A 27,918-nucleotide genomic window follows, 5' to 3' on the forward strand; every position below is an offset into this window, starting at 1 on the left:
CGGGGGACGCTCTTGCCTCTGGTAGCTCAGGGTTGCAGCAGTAGTAGTGCGCCACTGCCCTCTAGTGGTGTCTTTTGTATTTGGCTGAGCAGACAGCCTGGAAAATGCAGCTGTGACATGCTGCAAGCCGGGATCCCTAGCCGGTGCAGAGGCGGTTAAAACCTCTGGCTGAAGGGGTTCTGGAAGGCAATTTGCAGGTGCCTGGGGCAGCTTCCAAGGAAGAACATATGGCTGCACTCTGGGATTAAATGCTAGCACTGAATTATTTATTTGGCCCACCCGTAGTGTTGGTGGTGCGGCCAGGTCAGGGATTAGTGGCTCAGGTTCTGGCTGGGGCTGTTCTTTGAACCTCAACCTGCAGTCTGGGGTCTCCTGTAGACAACGGACTCTCCCTGCAGAGCCTGGGTCCTCCTGCCAGGTCTCTGGGGTGACTGCAGGGGTTAACGGTTTGGCCAGCAGGGTCACTCCGGCAGCAAAGGGGCCTTGGATGGAGCGCATAGGGGTATACTCCACCTGGTCCCCTGCGTACAGGTTGTGGCGGTTCTGTGTCAAGTAATGGCGCTTCACCGAGCAGCGGCCCACAAAGATTTCTGAACCGGAATGGCTATCTTGTAGGAATCCCACTCCTCTTTTAGCAGAGAACCAGAGCACAGTCCCAGTGCGTCTGGTCAATTTGGGGTCTCCTGGTTGGGGGTCATCCACCACTTGCTTCACCCACTCTTCAACGGCTGATTTATATTCCCAGGCTGTTTGGGCATAAGCGGTGATCTCCCATGGGACTTCGGGGTTAAGGCATCCCGCTTTGGCAATAGTAGCATTGGGCGACGGAGTGGAAGTTCCGGCCGCCTCTGCCGCACCAGTAGGTGTCCACAGCGGAGCAGGCCTAGGCCTGTTTAGGGTATCGGGACCCACAGGGATCGGTGCAGGAGCAGCTACAGACCAGGTCTAGGCCTCAGGGAGCGCGTCTGCTCCCACCTGATGTCGCGGCCGGTTCCGGTGCCTCCTGGTGCTCATCACGAGCTTCAGGTGCCGTCTGCGGTGCAGGCTGGTCCAAGGCCTGGGCGGCTGTGTCAGCAGCGTCCTCTGCGGGAGCAGGCTTAGCATCGGCGGCCATCTTGGGGGACGTCCTGTCTTAGACACTGGCAGCAGTCAGGTTCGCTGAATCAGTAGCGGCAGAGGGATCCACTGCCTCCGAGGTCTGAACTGGAGTTGCGACGTCTTCTTCCACGGGTGCAGGTTCGGGAACAGCGGCCTTCTCAGTTTGGTCAGCGGCGGCTGTCTCTTCCCTGGTTGCGGCATGCTCTGGCTCTGGGGACACTCCGAACGTGCAGGGGCCAGCTCTCTTTACAAGCTGAGAGACCCTGGTCTCAGGTACGATGGTCTCATAGACAAGCTCTCCCTGGATCGCCATCTGATCCCATTTAGGTGGAGGGAGCGCCATCTTCCTTGGCTCCTCTGTCGGGGTGCGTTCAGGAAGTGAAGGTGGAGCCCAGAGAGAGGAGTCTTCACTCCCTTGGCTCGTATTGCAAAGTTCTTGGTGGGCAGGCTTTAGATTTCCGGCTTCTATTGGGGCGTATTAGGCATCTTCGCGCTCTTGAGAGGGCGTTCCTGAGTTTTCCCGCTTCTGGGCATGAAGAAGCAGCACCATTTTGCGAATATGGCAAATTAACCCTTTGAGTGCTGGTGCGCATGTTTTAGCGCTTTCTGGCACAGCAATAAAGCAATAAAGTCAAATTTTAGGGTTTTGGCACAATCCTCAGATCTTGCAGTACTGTTAAACATGCAATTTGATCCTCTTGGCACACAATTGGATCCGGTTCTGTTGGCACACAATGCGGTTCGTATCCTGTTCCAGTAACGCCAAAATATGCAGTAAGCCGGATTGGGAAAATGCCCTCTGACGCCAAATTATGCAATGGCTAGGTCAGATGTAGGTCATGGTTTATAGTTTAGTTTGTGGCGCCAATTGCAGTGTGCGCAGGGTACAGTCACAGGGCCCTTTAAGGTGTTGTAACTCACGTATTCGGTTATGAATGCCAGAGTGGTGTAATGTCTCTGTGTGGTAATGGCAATAGTGTCAACGGTGTCTCCTACCTTGGTACGGCTGGACTCCTGGATCCTGGCTCACTTGCAATAAAATGAGTGTGTTGCTAGTAGGAGTAATTGAGGGATTCGCAGCAGTAAATGAGGTCCAGACCTTTGATAAAGTTCAAACTTGTCTTTACTAGATGCAGCTTTCATCCAAGTGAGATACAGCATAAGGCCTCATGCACACGACCGTTGTTTTATTCCGTGTCCGTTGTGCCGTTTTTTGTGATTTTCTGCGGACCCATTGACTTTCAATGGGTCCGTTGAAAACTCGGCTAATGCACAGTTTGTCATCCGCGTCCGTGATCCGTGGTTCCAGTCCGTCCAAAAAATATAACCTGTCCTATTATTTTCGCGGAAAACAGTTTGCGGACCCATTCAAGTCAATGGAACCGCTAAAAAACACGGAGGTACATAAGATTGTCATCCGCGTCCGCTCGTCCGTTTTTTTCTTATCATTTGCATGGCAAACCTGTCTTAGATTTTTTTTTTTTACTTTTCTTCATGTCTGGTGATCCTACAAAAATAAAGGAAGGTACACGGAAACAAAAACAGAACAACGGAACCCCATTTTGCGGAACGGAACTCAACAACGGTCGTGTGCATGAGGCCTTAGTCTGAAGTCCCAGCAGGTATTGGCAATGTGTGGCAGGAATATATATATCTTCTGCTCTATCATGTGCCTGGAGCTCTTTGCAAGATAAGTCGTCTGCTTGTGGCTCTGTAATGTGGCAGGAATTTATCTTCTGCACTATCTATCCTCTGCTGTCTTGGGGACTGACTTGCTGAGGAGGAATTTGGCTTCTCCTGGGGTCTCTGGACGGTACTCACAGTTGTGATCACAGGGTATGCTTCTTCCTGGAATACTGGAGATGACTGTTTGCTTTCTACCAGCTGAGGCTGCAAGGCTCAGGCTGGGGATGATCAATTGTCTCAGCCGAGACACAATCCTGACTTGAATTCTATATCTGGGAGCTCCTACACGCACTACCTTCCCCTAGCCGGGGTGGCTGGCACACTGACTCTAACTTCTTTCCCCACCCATAAGGCAGGATATGGGCCAGCCCACTTCTGCTCATAGAGGGGGAGCTAAACTGGAATGTACTATTCCAGCTCAGAAATACTAAACTGAACTAAGTCCCTGCTAAACACATTGCTGCCACCTGCTGGTGAACATGAAAATTGACATCAATATATATTTACAAGGCTTGTAATACACAATTATGAGGAAATTACATGAAATGACACAAGATGACAAAGTTGATGCCCTTAACAGGTTGTAGCGGGGTAAAAGCGTTTTGTAACATAACTCTGGGATGTTACACAACGAGCAACAACAAAAGACCCGGAAGACCACAGAAAACAACTGTGGTGGATGAGAGAAGAATTCTTTCCCTGGTGAAGAAAACACCCTTCACAACAGTTGGCCAGATCAAGAACACTCTCCAGGAGGTAGGTGTATGTGTGTCAAAGTCAACAATCAAGATAAGATTTCACCAGAGTGAATACAGAGGGTTCACCACAAGATGTAAACCATTGGTGAGCCTCAAAAACAGGAAGGCCAGATAAGCGTTTGCCAAACGACATCTAAAAAAGCCTTCACAGTTCTGGAATAACATCCTATGGACAGATGATACCAAGATCAACTTGTACCAGAGTGATGGGAAGAGAAGAGTATGGAGAAGGAAAGGAACTGCTCATGATCCTAAGCATACCACCTCATCAGTGAAGCATGGTGGTGGTAGTGTCATGGCATGGGCATGTATGGCTGCCAATGGAACTGGTTCTTTTGTATTTATTGATGATGTGACTGCTGACAAAAGCAGCAGGATGAATTCTGAAGTGTTTCGGGCAATATTATCTGCTCATATTCAGCCAAATGCTTCAGAACTCATTGGACGGCGCTTCACAGTGCAGATGGACAGTGACCCAAAGCATACTGCAAAAGCAACCAAAGAGTTTTTTAAGGGAAAGAAGTGGAATGTTCTGCAATGGCCGAGTCAATCACCTGACCTGAATCCGATTGAGCATGCATTTTACTTGCTGAAGACAAAACTGAAGGGAAAATGCCCCAAGAACAAGCAGGAACTGAAGACAGTTGCAGTAGAGGCCTGGCAGAGCGTCACCAGGGATGAAACCCAGCGTCTGGTAATGTCTATGCGTTCCAGACTTCATGCTGTAACTGACTGCAAAGGATTTGCAACCAAGTATTAAAAAGTGAAAGTTTGATTTATGATTATTATTCTGTCCCATTACTTTTGGTTCCTTAACAAGTGGGAGGCACATATGTAACTGCTGTAATTCCTGCATCGTTCACCTGTAAATACCCTCAAATTAAAGCTGACAGTCTTCAGTTAAAGCACATCTTGTTTGTTTCATTTCAAATCCATTGTGGTGGTGTATAGAGCCAAAAATGTTAGAATTGTGTTGATGTCCCAATATTTATGGACCTGACTGTACCTCTTTGCTGTCATGGATAAAAGGGTTGATTTATCAGAGTTGCAAAAAAGGATGATTATTGGCTTTTGGGCTAAGGGTGGTGGCATTTCTGAACCTGGGCAGTTTGTGAACTGTTCACGTGCTGAAATTTATTGTGGATGGAGAAATGGCACCATTGTGAATAAGTGACGTGGAAACTGCGGAGAACCACTTGCCATGGATGGGAGAGGTGAACATCGGCTATGAAGGTGCGCAAGGGAAGACCGACATGTTATAGTGCAGCAGGTTCCCACCAAAATTAACCAGTGGGCTACCAGACATGTGTCTAAAAGAACAGTTCAGTGAACCCTACTGTATGTAGGGCTCCAGAGCTGGTGAATGGTCATTGCACCTCTGCTAACCAAGTTGAATGTGCAGAAAAAGCTTCAGTATTCACGGCAGTATTGGAATTGGACCTCCACTGATTATTAAAGGGTTGTTTTCTCCGATAAGTCTTGTTTTTGCTTCATGGAACGGATAGACGTTGGCGTGTCAGGTGAGAAACATCAGAGAAGAAACACCCTGCAACCATTGCTGGAAGAACACAAGCTGGTGGTGGCAGTGTTATGGTCTGGGAAAGCTTTTCATGATATTTTCTGGGCCACCCATCCATGTGGAAGGCATCTCGACCGATTTGGGTGAATCCCTCCTTACAGATCACGTACACCCATACATGCTAATTGTATACAAGAGAATGTGAAATGTCACACGGCTAGAAATGCCTAAAGCTGGTTGGAAGAGCATGACCAAGACTTCCAAGTACTAGCCTGGCCTCCTGATTCCCCAGACTTGAACCCAACTGAGCATCAGTTGGACCACCTCAATAGTCATGTTCCCTCTATGGATCCCCCTTTATACACCCTCCAGCAGCTGTGGGATGCACTGCAGTCTGCAGTTGGCTCCAGAAACCTGTGACAACCTACCAGGACAGTACTGAGTCACTCCCAAAGCCATCTAGCTGCTGTCCATGCTGCACGTGGTGGTTACTTTGGATATTAGCTGCTGCTCATAATTAGTGTTGAGCGAATTGAAACCAAACAAATTGACTTTGATCTGAATTTCCTTTCACTTCATGGTAACAAATCTATTTTTGCTGAAATGGCATTAAAATACAAAATACATTTGCGCGCGAAGAGGTCGTCGCGGCCATATTGATTGCAGAAACTGCGCAAAATTTCTTGCGGGGTAACATATGACAATATCACGCCGGCACGCTGGCTGGGCATGGTGATGTTATCAGTGATGTCATCACCCTACCTGTCCAGCCTGATGATGTCATTGTCACCAAGTGAAATGGTCACGCCGGCCTCTGCAACCAAATAGATAAAGGCAAGGTTTATTTTACCCTGATTAACCCCTGAAAGGCCAAAATTGTGCCCTCAGATGCCACAATCAGCGATGAACACAGCATCTGAGGAGTTAAATGATGGGGGGGGGGGGGGGGGTGGCGTGATTGCCTTTCCCCGTTATTGCACCCGCTACATACAAAGGAATGTGCTTCGTGAAGTGATTCGTCACAAATCGAATTTCTTTGTGAAATTCGACGAAGAAGCCGAATTGAATTTTTCATAACTTCGCTCATCTCTAATCATAATAATGTGTATATCAGAGGTTAAGGGGGGAACTAACTCTCCTTAGGGAGAGAGCACCTTAATCAGTGTGAGGAGACTTATAGGCCATACATGCTCCTCTGGAATTCTGGGAGGGAAGAAATGCAAATGAGCTCTTAACAAGCTCTGCCTCTAATGCCACCAGATGTAAGGCAGCTATCCTATAAGTCAATATTCAGCTCTTAAAATAAGCCTTGAGACATGACTAGGATATTAAATAAGCCAGCACCTCATCTGCAGACAGCTGTTTTGGGGTGATTACCCCTCATCAGTGCAGAGCATAGAGTACTGGCTTAACTGGGTAGGAGGCCTGTGTCTGAGCAAGGGGGGAACTAACTCTCCTTAGGGAGAGAGCACCTTAATCAGTGTGAGAAGACTTATAGGCCATACATGCATTTGCATTTGCATTTCTTCCCTCCCAGAATTCCAGAGGAGCATGTATGGCCTATAAGTCTCCTCACACTGATTAAGGTGCTCTCTCCCTAAGGAGAGTTAGTTCCCCCCTTGCTCGGATACAGGCCTCCTACCCAGTTAAGCCAGTACTCTCTGCTCTGCACTGATGAGGGGCAATCACCCCGAAACAGCTGTCTGCAGATGAGGTGCTGGCTTATTTAATATCCAAGTCATGTCTCAAGGCTTATTTTAAGAGCTGAATATTGACTTATAGGATAGCTGCCTTACATCTGGTGGCATTAGAGGCAAAGCTTATTAAGAGCTCATTTGGATTTCTTCCCTATCAGAGGTTAAAACACAGTACACAACAGTAAATACCATCTCTTGTAGATGACCCCATAACGGTTTCCCAGTGTGACCAGTCCATCAATGACTATCTGATAGAGGATCTTACTGAAGACCCTGATGATCAGGTGTGGAGCCTGGAGGCTCACTAGATGGAGCATTACATGACGCTCACTGAAACCAATGAACAGTGTATTGTATGGATAATTCAAGCTCTGGAAAACGTAACCTTCTATTTGTAGCTGATCTGCACTTTCAGAATTTGGGGGTCCCAAAGAGGGGACTCACCTCTATTAACCCAGTAACCTTACAGGACATTGTCTAACCATCAATCCATTGGTGGTCAACAAGCCATTGATGTAGAATGGTTCTAGGCACAGTGATAGGATCATAAGGGTCTAGTGTTCATTAGATGCCTCATCATTGAACAGCCCCCACTGGATTGGAACCATGGGCTGAATATTTTGCCCAAAAGTTTTGGTGGAGGGTGCCCAAAATCATGGTGACCAGATCCTTCTGATTAAAGGCATTGCATGCACTACTTATTGGTTTATTTATTTGTTTTGCTTGTGTGATTGTAAAAATGTTGAATAAAGAAATACCTTTTTGGACCCAGTGACCTCGGGGCTGACAACAAAAATATGATGGTAGGAAACACCTTAATCCCCACTGGCAAGAAGATTGACCCCTTGCTCACCAAACAGCAGGGAGGCAAACCTTAAAGGGGAAGTGCACATGCAAACTGCCAACGACACGTTGCCACCGGCAACCAGTTTGCATGGCAACCGCATCACAGTCAAACACCAATATGACCGTGACAAGAACACATTGTAGTCATTGACCAACCATGTGGCTAGCAGGAGTCAGAGTGGCCCAGGTGCTTGGATCATGCTGCACACAGCGGTCAGATCCTATGAATATGGAATATACCCACCATGTGCCCACAAAGCTCTCTCCTTTTCCTTCATTTCCCTGCAGTGTATCAATTTTTGACAAGTCATCAGCATGAAGTCAACGCTCATTTCTTACAAGGTTTCCATCTCGGCAGGTCTCTGAATGTAAACCATGAAGGTTTCCATTCACTGACACCTAAAATGACAACTGGGTCCTTTAACAGCGGATCCATCATAGCTACCTTGCCGTGACTCTAGTGTGAACAAACTATACACAGAAGCAACTCCATTATCTCCTTGCAACAGTGTATAGCTGTGGACAGGGATTGTCATGTTGGGAGTTTACATTCACTTCCGTAAGCCAAAGGTTTGCTTCAAGGTATTGGTGTAGATGGAAACCATCAACATGGCATCAACACTCACTTTCCAAAGCCAGAGGTTTGCTGTGCATACAGGGACAATCATCCAGGAGTCCACACTTTCACACGTTCCTGATGACATCCATAACAAGATGGTCAGTAGTTTATCCGTGAAGATGTCTGTGACGGGATTTGTGTTTGGTCCATGTGTCCGGTTTTGCCCTCCGTGTGTCTTCGTTACCCCACATACACTGCTAGGCTGAATTTTTTTTTTCCAGAGCATCACCTAGCAATGATGATGGCATCCGTGGTGTTCACAGACCAATAGACTATAATGTTCATAAGGTATCCGTAATTACAGACCACTGATGTGTGAATAGATGCATTAAAGTCAAAGGACACCTGCACAGTTTGTGGAGACCACAAGTCGCATGCAAAGAGGCCTTACTTCTAAAAGCCAGCAGTTTGCAACAATGTATTGGTCTATCGCTTTCCAAAGCCAAAGATTTGCTACAATGTATCTGTGTAAACAGGAACAATCCGCTTAGAATCCGCACTCGCTCTCCAAAGCGAAAGGTTTGTTACAATGTATCCATCTTGGCAAGCCTCTGAGTGTAAACAATGGATGTTCCCATTGTCTGACAGCAATCAGAGAATTAAATAGACTCCTGTCCTGTGCCTCGTCTCCGCTCCGATCATAAGTCGCTTCCCTCTTGATTTACGCCCGGCCGGGACTTAAGAAAAGAAACCTTCACGTTTCTCTTAACTTTTAAGGACGATCATTAAACCAACGCTTTGCATTTCCAAAAAGGCTTTGAAAAATAATTTATGGCGCCCGTTGTAAGGTCAGCGCTTTTTATATATTACCTCGCCGTCCTACCTACCGGCACGGCCATGAGTTACTCCGACATCCCGAAATAAAAATTAAATTGTAGTGGGGACGTTTAACTCAATTTAATTAAAATAAAGAGATTCTTGGCTTGATCCCGGAAATATTTGTATTCGCCGTTCTATTTGTTAATACATTGACATCTGCGCCATTTTTTAAATGTAGCTCTGAGTGCACTTTCTGTCAATGCCATAGATTTTTTAATAGACTGAGAAAATGCATTCCATTTCTTCTTCTTTCCCTTCAATACATCATTTGGTTCTGCTTTTTTGCCTGCATGAAATTCATTTTCTAATGGAAATATTTGTTTTGTAAATCAAATATGTATTATGCACAAAATGCAAAGTACAAATTAAATTATGTTAATGAAATGAAAGAGATATGAAATGCATATTTCATGGACAAAACATAACCTCGCCACGCAAAACCATTTCTTGATAAAATCTTTAAATACAATCTGCCGGGCTGACAGACATATTGTTAAGGCAGATAGCACCTCATTTCAATGGCTGCCTTTAATATCAGTGCTTAGTGTATGTCGCATTGTAAATAACATTTGAGATGAAAACCCAATAATGAAATACTGTCTTTAATAGTTTACCATTGATGTCAGCAGAAAATTTGTAGCGCCTGAATATTGGAAATCGGGAGCGGCTCATATATACTGCCGCGCTGTAAATGACTGCATATTTAAATGGAGCTGACTATAGCAGAGATGTTATAGATATTAGTTGTGCGCGCGGAATGTGCTGACCCCACGCTATCTGACAAAAACGCTGCCTTAAATTATATATTGGTTACACGTAATGAATAATAGATCGCCGAGGTGTTGTTTGGCTGTAATAATGCTGATGATGGGTGGGGTGGGAATATCTCACTATTGGGATCTAAACAAATGAGATATGTATAAGAGAATTCCTTTAATCTGGTATTCATTGGATGTCGTAGATGCCGGTTTAGCAGATATGCCGGATGATCAGAAGCGCGGACCAATATATAGGTAAAGGGAAGCCCGCGATTTATTCCGCAGGCAGCATGTACAGAGCAGGAGGAGCTGAGCAGATTGATATATAGTCTTATAGGAAATGAGTCAGGAAAACTAGTATTTTATTCATTTTGACCTCTGCTCTTTCTGTTTAGGAGTCATGTGGGCGGTCCCAGTCATGCAGACTAGCTGCCAGTCACTAGCTAGGACCACTCGCATGACTACTAAGAATAGAAAGGGCAGAAGTGCATGGGTGGGACTTACATTTGAAGGTACATGGTTATACCGCTTCATGAATGGAACTTACAGTTCTTATATTGGCACAGTGTCACGGCCACGGTTATGGTCGTGACTCCTCAACTGCATGCGGTTGCCTGCGGTTTGGTTTTGGTGTTCAATCACAGGTGAGGGCCGCTGGTGTGTGGCCTCACTTGTGGTTGCCGCGGGCAACTAGTTGTATGGTGTTGGTTTCAGCAGAGCAGCCTGAGCGGTGCTGGGCAGCTTGCTGCATGGCATGCGGTTGCACCTAACAACCTTCATGTTGGGTGTTGTGTTTGTTTGTCTGGTGTGCACTGCGTTTTGTGTTGTGTGTGCACTAGGAGTCTTACCTTCACTGTGGCTGCCCGTGGCAACGTTTGGTTGGATGTGTACATGTGGTGGCAGTGTCCCGGCCTTCGGGCTGACTCCCAGGACATGGTTGCCACCCATGTCGTTGTCTGCGGCAACAGCCACAGTGTGATCTTGGTTTGGACACTTCCCCTTTAAATGGTGTTTTCCCTTCCCTGGTGTTGGAAGGGTTAACTCCCTTTCTGTGTGTGTGAGACACTGGGTGTGTCTGTGTGGGTGTGGCCTCTTAGGCCTATAAAGCCTCAGTGTTTGGCATGTGTCAGTGGGTTGCTTCAGCCATGCTTAGCTGGAGCAGCCTCCTGTGTATATCATCTGCCAGTGGGGGCCACCCTTGTGGTCATAGGTTTATCTGTGAAGTTTATGTCTTGATGTTCAGTTGATGTTTTCCTTTGTCTCTGTTTATTGCAACTACGGATGTCCTGGTTACCTGTGTGTTATGTGTGCTGTGTCCTCTAGTTGTTCTGTGGACATTTGTAGTGCATGCATGGGTTCCAGTCAGCGTGGCTGTGACAGGTACGTGTGGAACTAGTAGTTCGCCTGTCATATCTGTATGTTGTATGTGTTTCCCCATTCCTTGTAGCTTGGCCAGTGAGACCCCTGTTCCTCCGTGTCCAGAAGGAACAGGCTGTCTTACCTTGACTCCTAGTTCAGGGACCGGTCGGAGGGTGAGTTAGGGATCCGAGGTTCCTGAGCATGGGCCCTCCTACCTTCAAGGTCGGCCCATGCAGCTAGGAGTTAGGGTCAGGTTAGGGACGCTTTAGGAGGTGACCTGCTCCCTAATCCTGTCGTCCTGGCCGAGCAGCCATACATCTTCTGGCATCGCACGGCTGAGGGTTTTCCCTATCCTCAGCCGTGACACACTAGGGGTGGGCGATATGCGATATAAATTTGTGCCACAATATGGATTTTGTGCATATCGCCTATATCGCCAGACTGCGATATGACCACGGAGCGGCAGTTCCGATCGGAGTCCCAGCAATGTAATGCTGGGGCTCCGATCGGTTACCATGGCAGCCAGGACGCTACTGAAGTCCTGGCTGCCATGGTATGTCAGTAAGCAGCATTATACTCACGTGCGCCGTGGCCGCCGGGCGCTCCTTCTTCTGTCTGTGCGGCGCATTGCTAATGCTTATAGCTCACGTGCGCCGTGGCCGCCGGGCGCTCTTTCTTCTCATGGGTCTGTGCGGCGCATTGCTAATGCTATAAGCATTAGCAATGCGCCGCACAGACAGAAGGAGCGCCCGGCGGCCACGGCGCACGTGAGCTATAAGCATTAGCAATGCGCCGCACAGACAGAAGGAGCGTCCGGCGGCCAAAGCGCATGCGAGTATAATGCTGCTCACTGACATACCATGGCAGCCAGGACTTCAGCAGCGTCCTGGCTGCCATGGTAACCGATCGGAGCCCCAGCATTACACTGCTGGGACTCCGATCGGAACTGCTGCTGCCACCAATGATGTGGGGGGAAGGATGCCCCTGCCACCAATGATCAATACTGGGGAGGGAGGGGGGGGCCCACTGCCCACTGCCACCAATGATGGGGGGGGGGGAAGGAGGGGGACCCTGTGGCCACTGCCACCAATGATTAATACTGGGGAGGAAGGGGGGTGGGTTTATGTTACCAGAGGGGGCTGATAGGAGGGAGAGGCTGGGGGGCACATGAGAGGCTGGCTGCCATGGTCAGCTCCCTGCTGTTGTGTGCACAAAGCACAGGGCAGCAGGGAGAGTGTAAAGTCCTATTCACCCTAATAGAGCTCTATTAGGGTGAATATGACAAGGGTTCTAGCCCTTAAGGGGGCTAATAGTTATTAAATAAAAAGTAAAAAAAAAAAGTTTAACCCCCCCCCCCCCCCAATATAGAAAACAATATATCGCTATATATATCGCATATCGCACAGTTCTTATATCGGGGCCCACACTCACTTCATGTTATACCTCTGCATGGGTGGAGCCTACGTTCAAATATACAAGGTTACGCCTCTTCATGGGTGGAACTTCAGTTTTTATACTGGGATGTGCACACTTCATGTTATACCTCTACATGGGTGGAACCTACATTTGGAAGTACAAGGTTACACCTCTGTATGGGTAATACCTACATTTAAAGGTACAGGTAAGCCCTCTGCATTGGTGGAGCCTACAGTTCCTATGTTGGGGCACGCACACTTCAATCTACACCTCTGGATGGGTGAAACCTACATATGAAGTTACAAGGTTATGCCTCTGCATAGGTGGAACCTACAGTTCCTAAATTGGGGCAAACACACTCCATATTATACCTCTGAGTGGGTGGAACTTGCATTTGAAGATACAAGGTTATGCCTTTGCATGTGTGGAGCCTTAATTTATTATATTGGGGCACACACACTCTAATCTACCCTTCTGGATGGGTGGAACCCACATATGAAGGTTATGCCTCTGCATGGGTGGAGCCTGCATCTGAGCACATAATGGTATACCTCTGCATGGGTGGAACTTACAGTTCTGATATTGGAGCAAGGCTACTCCTTTGCTTGGATTGTACTGACATATGAAGGCACAAGGATACTGTTCTGCAAGAGTGAGACCTACATTTGAAGGTACAGGGTTATGTCCCCCATGGATGAGACCTACATTTGAAGGTACAGGGTTATGTCCTCCATGGATGAGACCTACATTTGAAGGTACAAGTTCACGTCTCTGCATGGGTGGGACCTACATTTTAAAGTACAAGTTCACACCTCTGCATGGGTGGGACTGACATCTGAAGGCACAAGGATATTGTTCTGCATGTCTGGGACCAACATTCAAAGGTCCAAGGTTACAGTATCTTACAAAAGTGAGTACACCCCTTCAGGGCCGGTGCAAGGATTTTTGCCAACACAAGTGAAGCTACATTTTGGCGCCCCCCCTCCCAGCTCACCTGGACCTGATCCCGTCCGCAGCAGCTGGCTTCTCCTATGTGGGGTCCTGGTATCTTCTCTCTGCTTCAGACAATTGCTGATTTGAGGACCGTGTTTTTCGCCCTATAAGACGCACCTAGGTTTTAGAGGAAAATAATAAGAAAAAAATATTTTCCATTACACCTCAGGTCAAACCAGCAATCAGACCCCCAATGTTAATCAGACCTCAGCTCACAGCCCCAATCAGACCCCCAATGTTAATCAGACCTCCGATCAGACCCCCAATGCCTCAGATCGGACCCCCATGTCAGCCCTCAGCCCCCCATTGTCAGCCATAATGCCCCCATTGTCAGCCATCATGCCCCCAATGTCAGATTTCTCCCCCTCCATGTCAAATCACCTGTCACATCAGCCCTCCATGTCACATTTCTCCCCCTCCTTTTTACATCACCCCCTATTGTGTCACATTTCCCCCCCCCCCCATGGCACATCACTCCCCCATGGCACATCCTCCCCCCCCCTAAAATGTTTAATAACTCTCTGAGGATCTTAAAAAAAGAATTGTTGCTCTCCATAAAGATGGCCGAGGCTATAAGAAGATTGCCGACACCCTGAACCTGACCTGCACCACGGTGGCCAAGACCATACAGCAGTTTAACCAGACGGGTTCCACTCAGAACAGGCCTCGCCATGGTCGACCAAAGAAGTTGAGTGCACGTGCTCAGTGCCATATCCAGAGGTTGTATGAGTGCTGCCAGCATTGCTGCAGAGGTTACAGGGGTTATCTAACCGCTATAATGCCCACGCCAAACGCCCGGGCCCCTCACACAAATTGTACTTACCTCGCTCCCGGCACACGCGTCGCTTCTACCCCATCGCGCGGATATAAACATCCAGCAAAAGGGGGGAGCAGCCAATAGTAGTCCATGAGTGGAACGAGCCCCCCTAGCATCGCGGGTGACGCTAGGGAGGCTCGTCCCCTGCCACACAAAATATTGACACTTTGGGCACAATTTGGCCATTCTTAGGGGCGCACTCACTTTTGTTGCCAGCGGCTTAGACATCAATGGCGGTGTGTTGCGTTATTTTGAGGGCACGCCCAATTTATACTGTTATACAAGCCGCACGCTGACTACTTGACATTGTATCAAAGTGTCAGATCTTCAGTGTTGTCTCATGAAAAGATATAATATTTACAAATATGTGCGGGGCGGACTGGCTGCGACGCTGCATATCTCTCCATGGGTCGGGCTGACTGCTGAGGTACGCGATGCCTTCCACATGGACTCAGTCAGCCGTAAAGCCTGACACCCTTCTTCATCCACCATCCAAAACAGAATCTGTCCGCCTAACTTGTTCTCTCCAGCAAAACCCATTATGTCGCTACATCTCCATGATTAAAGTTTCATTTTAAGCTAAAATCGCCCTTCCCTTGTCAGACACGAGCGGGTAAATCATGCCTCTCCCAATCGACTCGAGGTGTTTCCTTATTTATAAAGGGGAGAATGAGCATCTTTCTACCCAGAGGCATTTGCACAAAACAATCACCATAACTGGATTATTAATTTTAATTTGCACTTCTTATTACTGAACCGGGAACATTATATTACTTCTCCGCTGCTTCAATATCATTTATATCCCCCCCAAAAAAGTCTGGAGATATAATTAACATTTCTTTGAATTTAACGGGTCATGTTTCAATATCTTGTAGCAAGTCTAATGGTCTTGAGCAGAAAATGGCTTGTTCCAGCATATGTCCGTCCAAAATAGAACCTCGGAAATCTGTCAATCTGTGCGCAGCAGCCTGGCCGATCCCAGGCAAGGGATAAAAGGCCTTTAAGGAGTCAGATGGTGACTCTCAGAGCGCTAGTGATATGGAGATAAAGTGATAGGCATATGATATCTTGCCGCCACTCCAAGGACATGCAATGTCAGGCGCAGCGGCTGTTGCCACCGAACGAGCTGCAGATGGCCGAGTCGTTCTCGCAGGGTAAGGGGCTTATTTCAGGAGTCTGGAAATAATCAGATCTTTACTATATACCTCAATGCTGCAGGGGAGGGGGAAACCGGCGAATTAACCTCCGGTTATTAATATCCTTCTTCCGCGACTCCGAGCGGAGTTTGCATCTCTAAATTGACAACAGTCGGCCATATTGCCCCCGTGGCGGTGGCGGGGAAACCCCATTTAGAAGGGTAGGTGTATGTTGAAGAGACACAGCTGTGTGTGTTTCAGCAGTACAGAGGGTTTCAGGAGATGAATGCAGGCAGCGGCAGTGATCTGTTCACACAGGTGATGATGGGGGGTGGAGTATCATGGCGGGTGACTGGAGAATAGTGGGAGGTCACAGACCGAGAGTGACACAGGGGAAGCAGCAGAGACCACAGCAGCGCAGAGTATTTCAGAAGAGGAGCGTGCTGATCCTGGTGCTGTTGTCCATGAGGACAGGGCTGTAAGTGACAAGGGCGGTCTTATAAGGCTAAATGCACACGATCAGGATTGCGTGCGGATTTTCCGCACTGTAGGTCATGTACATTTTATTCTATGAGAATCTGAAATTCTCCGTGCACACGATGCAGATTTTTTCCCGCGTGGATTTTGACCTGCGGTGCGGATCTTAAAATCCGCAGCATGTCAATTTATTTTATTTTTCCTGACCGGATTTTCTTCATTCACTTAGTAAAATCCGCACCGAAACCGCCTGCAAATCTGCACCAATTGATGCGGATTGACCGCACAGATTTGCCTGTGAACACCTGCGGATTTCAGTGCGGATGCTCCGCACATGAATCCTGAGCGTGTCCATGTACCCTAAAAGGAAGAGGAGAATGGAGACAAATGGGGAAATACAGATAATTGGGGAAAGAGTAGGGTCCACAGCGGAACAGAGTATTTCAGGAGAGGATCACAAGCAGGTGTTCACTCACTGGATGGTGATGGTGATGATGAAGGCACTGTCATGGTGGGAGAATGGAGAAAAGAACGGAGGTCATCAAACTGAGAGTGACATAGTGAGTGGAAGAAGCAGAGACCACAGCAGTGCAGAGTATTTCAGGAGAGGAATGTTGTGGTGATGTCAATGAGGACGGGGCTGTAAGTGACAAAGGTACCGTCATAATAGTATGAGGGGATTAGAGACAAGTGGGAAGGTGCAGGATAATAGTGGAAAGAGTGGGGTCCACAGCAGAACAGAGTATTTCAGTAGATGAACACTCGGAGGGGCAGTGATCTGTTCACTCATGGGATATGGGCAGTGTCATGGTGGAAGGACACAGACTGAAAGTGACATAGCGGACGGAGCAGAAACCACAGCAGCGCAGAGTATTTCAGGAGAGGAGTGTGCTGATGTCAGTGAGGACAGGACTATGAGGGACAGGGGCAGTGTCATGATAGGAAGAAGGGAATGGAGACAAGTGTACAACAGAGTATTTCAGGAGAGGATGTCAAGGAGGGGCAGTGATCTGTTCACTCATGGGATGATGGTGAAGGCAGTGTCATGATGGGAGAATGGAAAAAAGTGTGGTCATAGCAGAAGGAGCAGAGGCCACAGCAGCGCAGAGTATTTCAGGAGAGAAGCGTGCTGATCCTTGTGATGATGTTGGTGAGGACAAGGTTGCAGGTGACAGAGGCACAGTCATTATGAGTGGAAGAGAGGATACAGATAATAGTAGAATGAGTGGGCCCACAGGAGCACAGAGTATTTCAGAAGAGGATTTTGCAGATCTTGTGTAGGTCAGTGATCTGTCCACTCATGCGATGTTAGTGAGGACAGGACTGCATGTTACAGGGGCAGTGTCGTGATGTGTGGAGGGAATAAAGATTAGGGGGAGGTCAGAGAGTTACATAGTGGGGGGAGGCAGGTCCTCCAGCAGCACAAAGTATTTCAGAAGAAGAGCGTGCTGATGTCACTGAGTACAAGGGGGCAGTATCATAAAGGGAATGAATGAGTATAAGGAAAGGGAATGAAGACAAGTAGGAGGTCACAGATTTACAGTTGAGTCTTCTAGCAGCACAGAGTATTTCAGGAGATGAGGGTTCATGCTGCACTTGTGTGAAGCAGCATCAGTGTCATGTACTGTAGCCTCCACCCTGCTGTTTGTCTTGGTCCGCTTTCTGAGTGCCAGCTCCTGGGCCCATTCACTTAGGTCAATGTTTTCCTTCCCCATAACAATTTCCATTAGGATATAACTCACACTGCAGCTGCTGATCTCCCCCGGCGGCCACCTTTCTCCGCAGTGATTGCTGACACTTCTTCAAGGGTAGAGCATTTGTTTTATTGAATCGGAGTTACTCCTGCCAGGCGGCCTAAATCAGTGGCGGTGCTCGGAGAGGCAGCATAAATTTGTAAGGCTGTGCAACGAGACCGGACAAGGTTACACGGAGCCGGATCCTGCAGGCTGCACGAGTCGCGCTGCGTGGGACCTTGTTAATACTGCGGTTCAGACTGGAAGCATCAGGTTTGGCTGCAGCAGGACAACTGTCAAACTGGGCAATCGTCCGGGGTCACTATTTCCTAGGGGTCTACCCAGGAATGGATGCCTAGGAGCGGTAAAACATTCCACTTTAAATGGCGGAAATGTGGACACTATATGGTAGTATTATTTTCATACAGTTTGGTGGTATTGTATAGCTGTAAATAAGGACATAAACCAAGCAAATGCTTGGGGCTCCGGAGATCAAGGGTTTCCCTGCTGGCCAAAAAACTAAATGACTAATGGGGCAGACATACCACCTGTGCAGCTGTCTGGGAAGGTTCTCATTCATGGTATATCGGTGGTAATGTCAGAGCAACTGGACTGGCATTTTTTTTTTTCCTGAAGACTTTTCACCAGTCATCCAACTGGCTTTCTCAATTAGAATGACTTGTACAAGGAATCTCCAGCTTTAAATACTGGTGACTCATGCTTTAGTAAGTAAAATCTATTTATCATAATCAATACACGTCAAGGACCTCATGGAGGTAAGATGTTGATTACATGTGCATGACTGATGTTATTAGGTGTGATTAACCTGCTTCAGAAGAGGTGTGAGAACAGCATTGTAGGTGGCAGACAATAGATGTCGCACCGTTCCTCCTCTGTTCAAGCTCTGTTTCTCCAGTTTGACATAACCAGCTTTGATGCCTCCTTTGAACCAGTCCTCCTCTGTGTCTAAGATGCAAACCTCGCTATTCTCAAACTCTGGGCCGTACGCTGGTGTGACGGCTGTTTTGTTTCCTCAGTGTACAAGTCAGCTGCAGGGGGCCCATGGATCCGCTTCACAAGGGCCCATGGGGAAAAGGCGCCGTTCTCAGCTGCAGAGCATTGCTAAGCTGAGAGTGGGGCTTAGTGGGTAATGAGGCGGGAGCTAAGTGGTGTGATGGGGTGGGGCTCAGTGTTGCACCAGGGTAGAGCTTAATGTTGATGGGGCGGAGCTTATCTGGATGAAGGGGTGGAGCTTAGGCTGCTGGGTGCAGCTTAATGTTGATGGGGCTGAGCTAATCTGGGGGAAGGGGGTGGGACTTAACAGACAGGGTGGGGCTTAGATCTGTTAATTTCCTCCAGAAGGGGGAGCCAGGAGTTACAAAGGGTGAGGGTCCTAATGGCAACACCCGACGCAGGCGGGCGTGATGACATCATCGTGTGCCTGTGTCGGGCCGCAGCACTATGACGTGTGCACCCGACCTCATCCCGCCTTCCTCTGCGAGTAAGCTCCTGGCCCTGGACATAGGTAAGTATTTAGCTTTTAATTTTTTATTTTATTTTATTTTATGTGCCTACTTTGGGGGACATGGGAGGTGGGGGACACACTGGAGGACATATTAGTGAAGAGACAGCAAGTACATCAGGGGGAAATTACTATATTGCAGCTTCTGTATGAGGGCAAATTACTATGTGGGGCAAAATTATTATGGGAGGGATCACTATGTGGGGGCAAACTACTATGGGGGAAATTACTATGTGGGGGCAGTGTGGTGGAAACTACTGTGTGGGGGCAGTGTGGTGGAAATTACTGTGTTGGGCAAACTACTGTGTGGGGGCAATTACTATGTGCGGGCAGTGTGGTGGAAATTACTGTGTGGGGGCAGTGTGGGGGAAATTACTGTGTGGGGGCAGTGTGGGGGAAATTACTGTGTGGGTGCAGTGTGAGGGAAATTACTATGTGGGGGCAGTGTGGGGGAAATTACTGTGTGGGGGCAGTGTGGGGGAAATTACTATGTGGGGGCAGTGTGAGGGAAATTACTATGTGGGGGCAGTGTGGGGGAAATTACTGTGTGGGGGCAGTGTGGGGGAAATTACTGTGTGGGGGCAGTGTGGTGGAAATTACTGTGTGGGTGCAGTGTGAGGGAAATTACTGTGTGGGGGGAATTACTATGTGCGGGCAGTGTGGGGGAAATTACTGTGTGGGGGCAGTGTGGGGGAAATTACTATGCGGGTACAGTGTGGGGGAAATTACTATGTGGGGGCAGTGTGGGGGAAATTACTATGTGGGGGCAGTGTGGGGGAAATTACTGTGTGGGGGCAGTGTGGGGGAAATTACTATGTGGGGGCAGTGTGGTGGAAATTACTGTGTGGGGGCAGTGTGGGGGAAATTACTGTGTGGGGGCAGTGTGGGGGAAATTACTGTGTGGGGGCAGTGTGGGGGAAATTACTATGTGGGTGCAGTGTGAGGGAAATTACTGTGTGGGTGCAGTGTGAGGGAAATTACTGTGTGGGGGGAATTACTATGTGCGGGCAGTGTGAGGGAAATTACTATGCGGGTACAGTGTGGGGGAAATTACTATGTGGGGGCAGTGTGAGAGAAAGTCTAATGCTCCCTATAGTGCCCTAGTAGTTATAATAGTCCCTGTAGTGCACCCAATAAGTATAATGCCCCTCTGTAGTATCCCGAGTATTATAGTGCACCCCGTGGTACCTCCAGTACTTATAGTGCCCCCTATCATGCCTATAATACTTATCGTGCCCCCTTGTAGTGTTCCCAGTCTTTATAGTGGTCCCTGTAGGTATAATGCCCCTCTGTAGTCCCATTATTATAGTGCAACCCCGTAGTACCTCCTCGGTACTTATAGTATCCCCCTATTATGCCCACAATACTGTCACGCCCTGCCCTGTGGGTGTTCTGAGGAGATCTGTCAGAGTTGCTGCACGTGACTCAATCTGACAGTTTGTTTTGTTGTGGGTTTGAACTCAATCCTACCTCCTCCCAGGTGTTGTTCTTTAGGTAATTGGTGGGCCTATTTATTTCTCCCTCTCCCTATAGCCTTTGCGGGTTATAGTTCTGCCTTGTGTGAGCTCTGGAAGTTTGGTGGATCGTCTTCTCCAACACATCTCTAGATAAGTCCTTTGCCCTTTTTCCTTCTGTGTCTGTTTTTACTAGACCTTTAGGGTGACGCTAGCTCACCCTAAAGGTACATCCAGTGCTCATAGTGACCCCATACCTCCCAACTTTAGAAAAGAAGGAAGAGGGACACTATGTGCGGCACGATTATTCCCAGATATGTGCCTCCTTCTCAGTAGTTACGCCCAGATATGTGCCCCCTCACAGTAGCTATGCCCAGATATGTGCCACTCACATTAGTTATGTCCATAATGTGCCCCCTCACACTAGATATGCCCAGAAAGGTGCCCCCTCACAATAACTATGCCCAGATATATGCCCCCTCACAGTAATATGCCCAGCTGTTCCCCCTCACAGTAATATGCCCAGCTGTCCCCCCTCACAGTAATATGCCCAGCTGTCCCCCCTCACAGTAATATGCCCAGCTGTCCCCCCTCACAGTAATATGCCCAGCTGTCCCCCCTCACAGTAATATGCCCAGCTGTCCCCCCTCACAGTAATATGCCCAGCTGTCCCCCCTCACAGTAATATGCCCAGCTGTCCCCCCTCACAGTAATATGCCCAGCTGTCCCGCCTCACAGTAATATGCCCAGCTGTCCCCCCTCACAGTAATATGCCCAGCTGTCCCCCCTCACAGTAATATGCCCAGCTGTCCCCCCTCACAGTAATATGCCCAGCTGTCCCCCCTCACAGTAATATGCCCAGCTGTCCCCCTCACAGTAATATGCCCAGCTGTCCCCCCTCACAGTAATATGCCCAGCTGTCCCCCCTCACAGTAATATGCCCAGCTGTCCCCCCTCACAGTAATATGCCCAGCTGTCCCCCCTCACAGTAATATGCCCAGCTGTCCCCCCTCACAGTAATATGCCCAGCTGTCCCCCCTCACAGTAATATGCCCAGCTGTCCCCCCTCACAGTAATATGCCCAGCTGTCCCCCCTCACAGTAATATGCCCAGCTGTCCCCCCTCACAGTAATATGCCCAGCTGTCCCCCCTCACAGTAATATGCCCAGCTGTCCCCCCTCACAGTAATATGCCCAGCTGTCCCCCCTCACAGTAATATGCCCAGCTGTGCTCCCTCACAGTAATATGCCCAGCTGTCCCCCCTCACAGTAATATGCCCAGCTGTCCCCCCTCACAGTAATATGCCCAGCTGTCCCCCCTCACAGTAATATGCCCAGCTGTCCCCCCTCACAGTAATATGCCCAGCTGTCCCCCCTCACAGTAATATGCCCAGCTGTCCCCCCTCACAGTAATATGCCCAGCTGTCCCCCCTCACAGTAATATGCCCAGCTGCCCCACCTCACAGTAATATGCCCAGCTGTCCCCCCTCACAGTAATATGCCCAGCTGTCCCCCCTCACAGTAATATGCCCAGCTGTCCCCCCTCACAGTAATATGCCCAGCTGCCCCCCCTCACAGTAATATGCCCAGCTGCCCCCCCTCACAGTAATATGCCCAGCTGTGCCCCTCACATTAGTTATGTCCAGATATGTGCCCCCTCACAGTAACAATGCCCGGATATGTGCCCCCTCACAGTAACTATGCCCAGGTATGTGCCCCCTCACAGTAATATGGCCAGCTGTGCCCCTCACAGTAATATGCCCAGCTGTGCCCCCTCACAGTATTATACCCAGCTGTGTCCCCTCACAGTAATATGGCCAACTGTGCCCCTCACAGTAAGCCCCCTCACAGTAATATACCCAGCTGTGCCCGCTCACAGTAATATACCCAGCTGTGCCCGCTCACAGTAATATACCCAGCTGTGCCCGCTCATAGTAATATGTGCAGCTGTTCCCCCTCACAGTAATATGCCCAGCTGTGCCCCCTCAGCCTCCAGTAGTTATGTACCCCCTCACAGTAGTTATGCCCAATTATGTGCCCCCTCACAGTAGTTATGCCCAATTATGTGCCCCCTCACAGTAGTTATGCCCAATTATGTGCCCCCTCACAGTAGTAATGTCCAGTTATGTGCCCCCTCATAGTAGTTAGGTGAAGTTATGAGCCCCCTCACAAATAATATGCCCAGCTGTGCCCCCTGACAGTAATATGCCCAGTTGTGTGCCCCCTCACAGTAATATGCCCAGTAAAGTGCCCCCTCACAGTAATATGCCCAGTAAAGTGCCCCCTTCACAGGCAGTAAAAAAATAAAAAATAAACTCCACATACTCGCCTTGTTCTCTAGCAGCAGCAGAGCGGAATGATAGACGGAGCTCCCGGCTGACCCCGACCCCAGCCCAGACCTGCAGTGTGGAGCGCCAACGGGGGGAGGATTGATGGAGCAGAGAGCCGACGGACGGGACATACCTTCTGGGATGTGCCTCCTGTTCCGGGACAGCCACCGAGATCCGGGACAGTTGGGAGGTATGTGTAGTTATAATGCCCCCCCACTACTAGTGATGCAGCCTGCGGCCTGTTGTCAGCTTCTTTGCTCAGATGGTCGATTTAAAGTCAACGCGCCGTCTATGTCTTGGAGAAGGTGTGTGATGGTGTTGCGATTATGTCATCACATTATAACGGCCTGCACAATTCTATTTCTCATAGGCCTCTTGTCTTGTGGCCTGTGAGCAAGAACGGTAGGCAGTGAGACATTGACTTCCGTGTCCCCCCGCAGTGATTTGGGGACAGAACATCCCAGCGAGGCATACAGTCTTGTTTACATCCAAATACTGAAAAGTTTTAGGGTCGGTTACAGTTACTTCCAGTCTAGACAAACCTCTAGGAGAGTTGGACTCCAGACTGATACAGTTCATTCCCACTGACACATTGTAGCAAACTATCAGTTCAGGGGAGAGATGTGTTCTGCTGATGTGTTGCGCTCACAGAGAACTGTTTAGACTGGATGCAATTGTAACAGACCCTCAGTTCTGAGAGGTATCAGGTCTGTAAAAACTTTCAGTCTCTAGATGTAAACAAAAAATGCTTACATTCACCGACTGCAAGCAGAGATTTTTTTACTGATGAGGTCATCAGTATCTGATCCAATACCCGGGACCCCCACTGATCAGCTGTTTTGAGAAGGCAGCTCATTAAGCACAGTGCCCTCCATTGTATAGTGGTTGTGCTTGGTATTGCACTCAGCGCCATTCACTTGAATGGGGCTGAGCTGCTCCTAGGCCGTGTGATACAGAAACGTGTCGTCACTGGTTCAGGGAACAGCTGATCAGGTTTCGAACCACCCACGATCAGATACTGATGTGACCTATCCAGAGGATTCAGCTTGGGCCCCCCTTCCCTCAGTGCTTTGTGGCAGGGAGGAGGGAAGCACGTAGCCTTCATACTGCCTGAGACAAAAATTTAAACGGCAACCCCGCCATGCCAAATTCTAGACCTAACCCCTTGCCTCCAGCCAGCGGTATAGCTTGACCGGCATGCACCTTCCATAACACTAGTGTTTTTTTATGTGGCCCAAGGGTCTTTGGGGCCCTCAGGCTCCTGGGCCCAGTAACGACTTTTACCTCTGCACCCCCTATAGCTACGCCCCGGTCATCAGTAAGAAAATCTTGGAAAACTCCTTTAATATATTAGGGTTGACTCAAGGGAGTGGTAATACCAGTGCTGCATGTAATGCTATCAATCCAGTGAGAGACATTGGAGCGCGCCGCAGATCTCACCCAACCCCGCTGTGAGCGACCTGCTCACCGGACTGGGCTCTGTGGCCCCCAGATACCGGCAGAGCTTCACTGCACGTCTCTCAGCTTCCTCTTCTGTGCGATCTCGTGTAATGGGATGAAGACACCTCGGCTTAATAGGTAAATATTTATTGGCACTAATTACTGCCATGACCTCATCTGTGGGAGGCGCTGCTGCCAGTCACCGGGGTGTCATTAAGGAGGCGCAGAGCAATAAGGAGGCAGAAAAATCTCTATCACTTACCGGAGGCCTGACATCAGCGGGAAGGAGCAGCGGCGGCCATTATCCACTGTGATGGACGGCACAAGGACCGAGATAAAGGTGTCAGACGTCGCCCTGTCCCCCAAGTGTCAGCGTGTCATTATCCTGTACCCCAAGTATCAGCGTGTCATTATCCTGTCCCCCAAGTGTCAGCGTGTCATTATCCTGTCCCCCAAGTGTCAGCGTGTCATTATCCTGTCCCCCAAGTGTCAGCGTGTCATTGTCCTGTCCCCCAAGTGTCAGCGTGTCATTATCCTGTCCCCCAAGTGTCAGCGTGTCATTATCCTGTCCCCCAAGTGTCAGCGTGTCATTATCCTGTCCCCCAAGTATCAGCGTGTCATTATCCTGTCCCCCAAGTGTCAGCGTGTCATTATCCTGTCCCCCAAGTGTCAGCGTGTCATTATCCTGTCCCCCAAGTGTCAGTGTCATTATCCTGTCCCCCAAGTGTCAGTGTCATTATCCTGTCCCCCAAGTGTCAGCGTGTCATTATCCTGTACCCCAAGTATCAGCGTGTCATTATCCTGTCCCCCAAGTATCAGCGTGTCATTATCCTGTCCCCTAAGTGTCAGCGTGTCATTATCCTGTCCCCCAAGTGTCAGCGTGTCATTATCCTGTCCCCCAAGTGTCAGCGTGTCATTATCCTGTCCCCCAAGTGTCAGCGTGTCATTATCCTGTCCCCCAAGTGTCAGCGTGTCATTATCATGTTCCCCTAAGTGTCAGCGTGTCATTATCATGTACCCCAGGTGTCAGCGTGTCATTATCCTGTCCCCCAAGTGTCAGCGTGTCATTGTCCTGTCCCCCAAGTGTCAGCGTGTCATTGTCCTGTCCCCCAAGTGTCAGCGTGTCATTGTCCTGTCCCCCAAGTGTCAGCCTGTCATTATCCTGTCCCCCAAGTGTCAGTGTCATTATCCTGTCCCCCAAGTGTCAGCGTGTCATTATCCTGTCCCCCAAGTGTCAGCGTGTCATTATCCTGTCCCCCAAGTGTCAGCGTGTCATTATCCTGTCCCCCAAGTGTCAGCGTGTCATTGTCCTGTCCCCCAAGTGTCAGCGTGTCATTGTCCTGTCCCCCAAGTGTCAGCGTGTCATTGTCCTGTCCCCCAAGTGTCAGTGTCATTATCCTGTCCCCCAAGTGTCAGCGTGTCATTATCCTGTCCCCCAAGTGTCAGTGTCATTATCCTGTCCCCCAAGTGTCAGTGTGTCATTGTCCTGTCCCCCAAGTGTCAGTGTCATTATCCTGTCCCCCAAGTGTCAGTGTCATTATCATGTACCCCAAGTGTCAGCGTGTCATTGTCCTGTCCCCCAAGTGTCAGTGTCATTATCCTGTCCCCCAAGTGTCAGCGTGTCATTATCCTGTCCCCCAAGTGTCAGCGTGTCATTATCCTGTCCCCCAAGTGTCAGCGTGTCATTATCCTGTCCCCCAAGTGTCAGCGTGTCATTATCCTGTCCCCCAAGTGTCAGCGTGTCATTATCCTGTCCCCCAAGTGTCAGCGTGTCATTATCCTGTCCCCCAAGTGTCAGCGTGTCATTATCCTGTCCCCCAAGTGTCAGCGTGTCATTGTCCTGTCCCCCAAGTGTCAGCGTGTCATTGTCCTGTCCCCCAAGTGTCAGTGTCATTATCCTGTCCCCCAAGTGTCAGCGTGTCATTGTCCTGTCCCCCAAGTGTCAGCGTGTCATTATCCTGTCCCCCAAGTGTCAGCGTGTCATTGTCCTGTACCCCAAGTGTCAGCGTGTCATTGTCCTGTCCCCCAAGTGTCAGCGTGTCATTGTCCTGTCCCCCAAGTGTCAGCGTGTCATTGTCCTGTCCCCCAAGTGTCAGCGTGTCATTGTCCTGTCCCCCAAGTGTCAGCGTGTCATTGTCCTGTCCCCCAAGTGTCAGTGTGTCATTATCCTGTCCCCCAAGTGTCAGCGTGTCATTATCCTGTCCCCCAAGTGTCACCGTGTCATTATCCTGTCCCCCAAGTGTCAGCGTGTCATTGTCCTGTCCCCCAAGTGTCAGCGAGTCATTCTCCTGTCCCCCAAGTGTCAGTGTCATTATCCTGTCCCCCAAGTATCAGCGTGTCATTGTCCTGTACCCCAAGTGTCAGTCATTATCCTGTCCCCCAAGTGTCAGTCATTATCCTGTACCCCAAGTATCAGCGTGTCATTACCCTGTCCCCCAAGTGTCAGCATTATTATCTTGTACCCCGAATGTCAGCGTGTCATTGTCCTGTACCCCGAGTGTCAGCGTGTCATTGTCCTGTCCCCCAAGTGTCAGCGTGTCATTGTCCTGTCCCCCAAGTGTCAGCGTGTCATTGTCCTGTCCCCCAAGTGTCAGCGTGTCATTATCCTGTCCCCCAAGTGTCAGCGTGTCATTATCCTGTCCCCCAAGTGTCACCGTGTCATTATCCTGTCCCCCAAGTGTCAGCGTGTCATTGTCCTGTCCCCCAAGTGTCAGCGAGTCATTATCCTGTCCCCCAAGTGTCAGCGTGTCATTGTCCTGTCCCCCAAGTGTCAGCGTGTCATTCTCCTGTCCCCCAAGTGTCAGTGTCATTATCCTGTCCCCCAAGTATCAGCGTGTCATTGTCCTGTACCCCAAGTGTCAGTCATTATCCTGTCCCCCAAGTGTCAGTCATTATCCTGTACCCCAAGTATCAGCGTGTCATTATCCTGTCCCCCAAGTGTCAGCGTGTCATTATCCTGTCCCCCAAGTGTCAGCGTGTCATTATCCTGTCCCCCAAGTGTCAGCGTGTCATTGTCCTGTCCCCCAAGTGTCAGCGTGTCATTGTCCTGTCCCCCAAGTGTCAGCGTGTCATTGTCCTGTCCCCCAAGTGTCAGTGTCATTATCCTGTCCCCCAAGTGTCAGCGTGTCATTGTCCTGTCCCCCAAGTGTCAGTGTCATTATCCTGTCCCCCAAGTGTCAGTGTGTCATTGTCCTGTCCCCCAAGTGTCAGTGTCATTATCCTGTCCCCCAAGTGTCAGTGTCATTATCATGTACCCCAAGTGTCAGCGTGTCATTGTCCTGTCCCCCAAGTGTCAGCGTGTCATTGTCCTGTCCCCCAAGTGTCAGCGTGTCATTATCCTGTCCCCCAAGTGTCAGCGTGTCATTATCCTGTCCCCCAAGTGTCAGCGTGTCATTATCCTGTCCCCCAAGTGTCAGCGTGTCATTATCCTGTCCCCCAAGTG

The sequence above is a fragment of the Bufo gargarizans genome, chromosome 10 (assembly GCF_014858855.1).
Source record: "Bufo gargarizans isolate SCDJY-AF-19 chromosome 10, ASM1485885v1, whole genome shotgun sequence".
Lineage (NCBI taxonomy): Eukaryota > Metazoa > Chordata > Amphibia > Anura > Bufonidae > Bufo > Bufo gargarizans.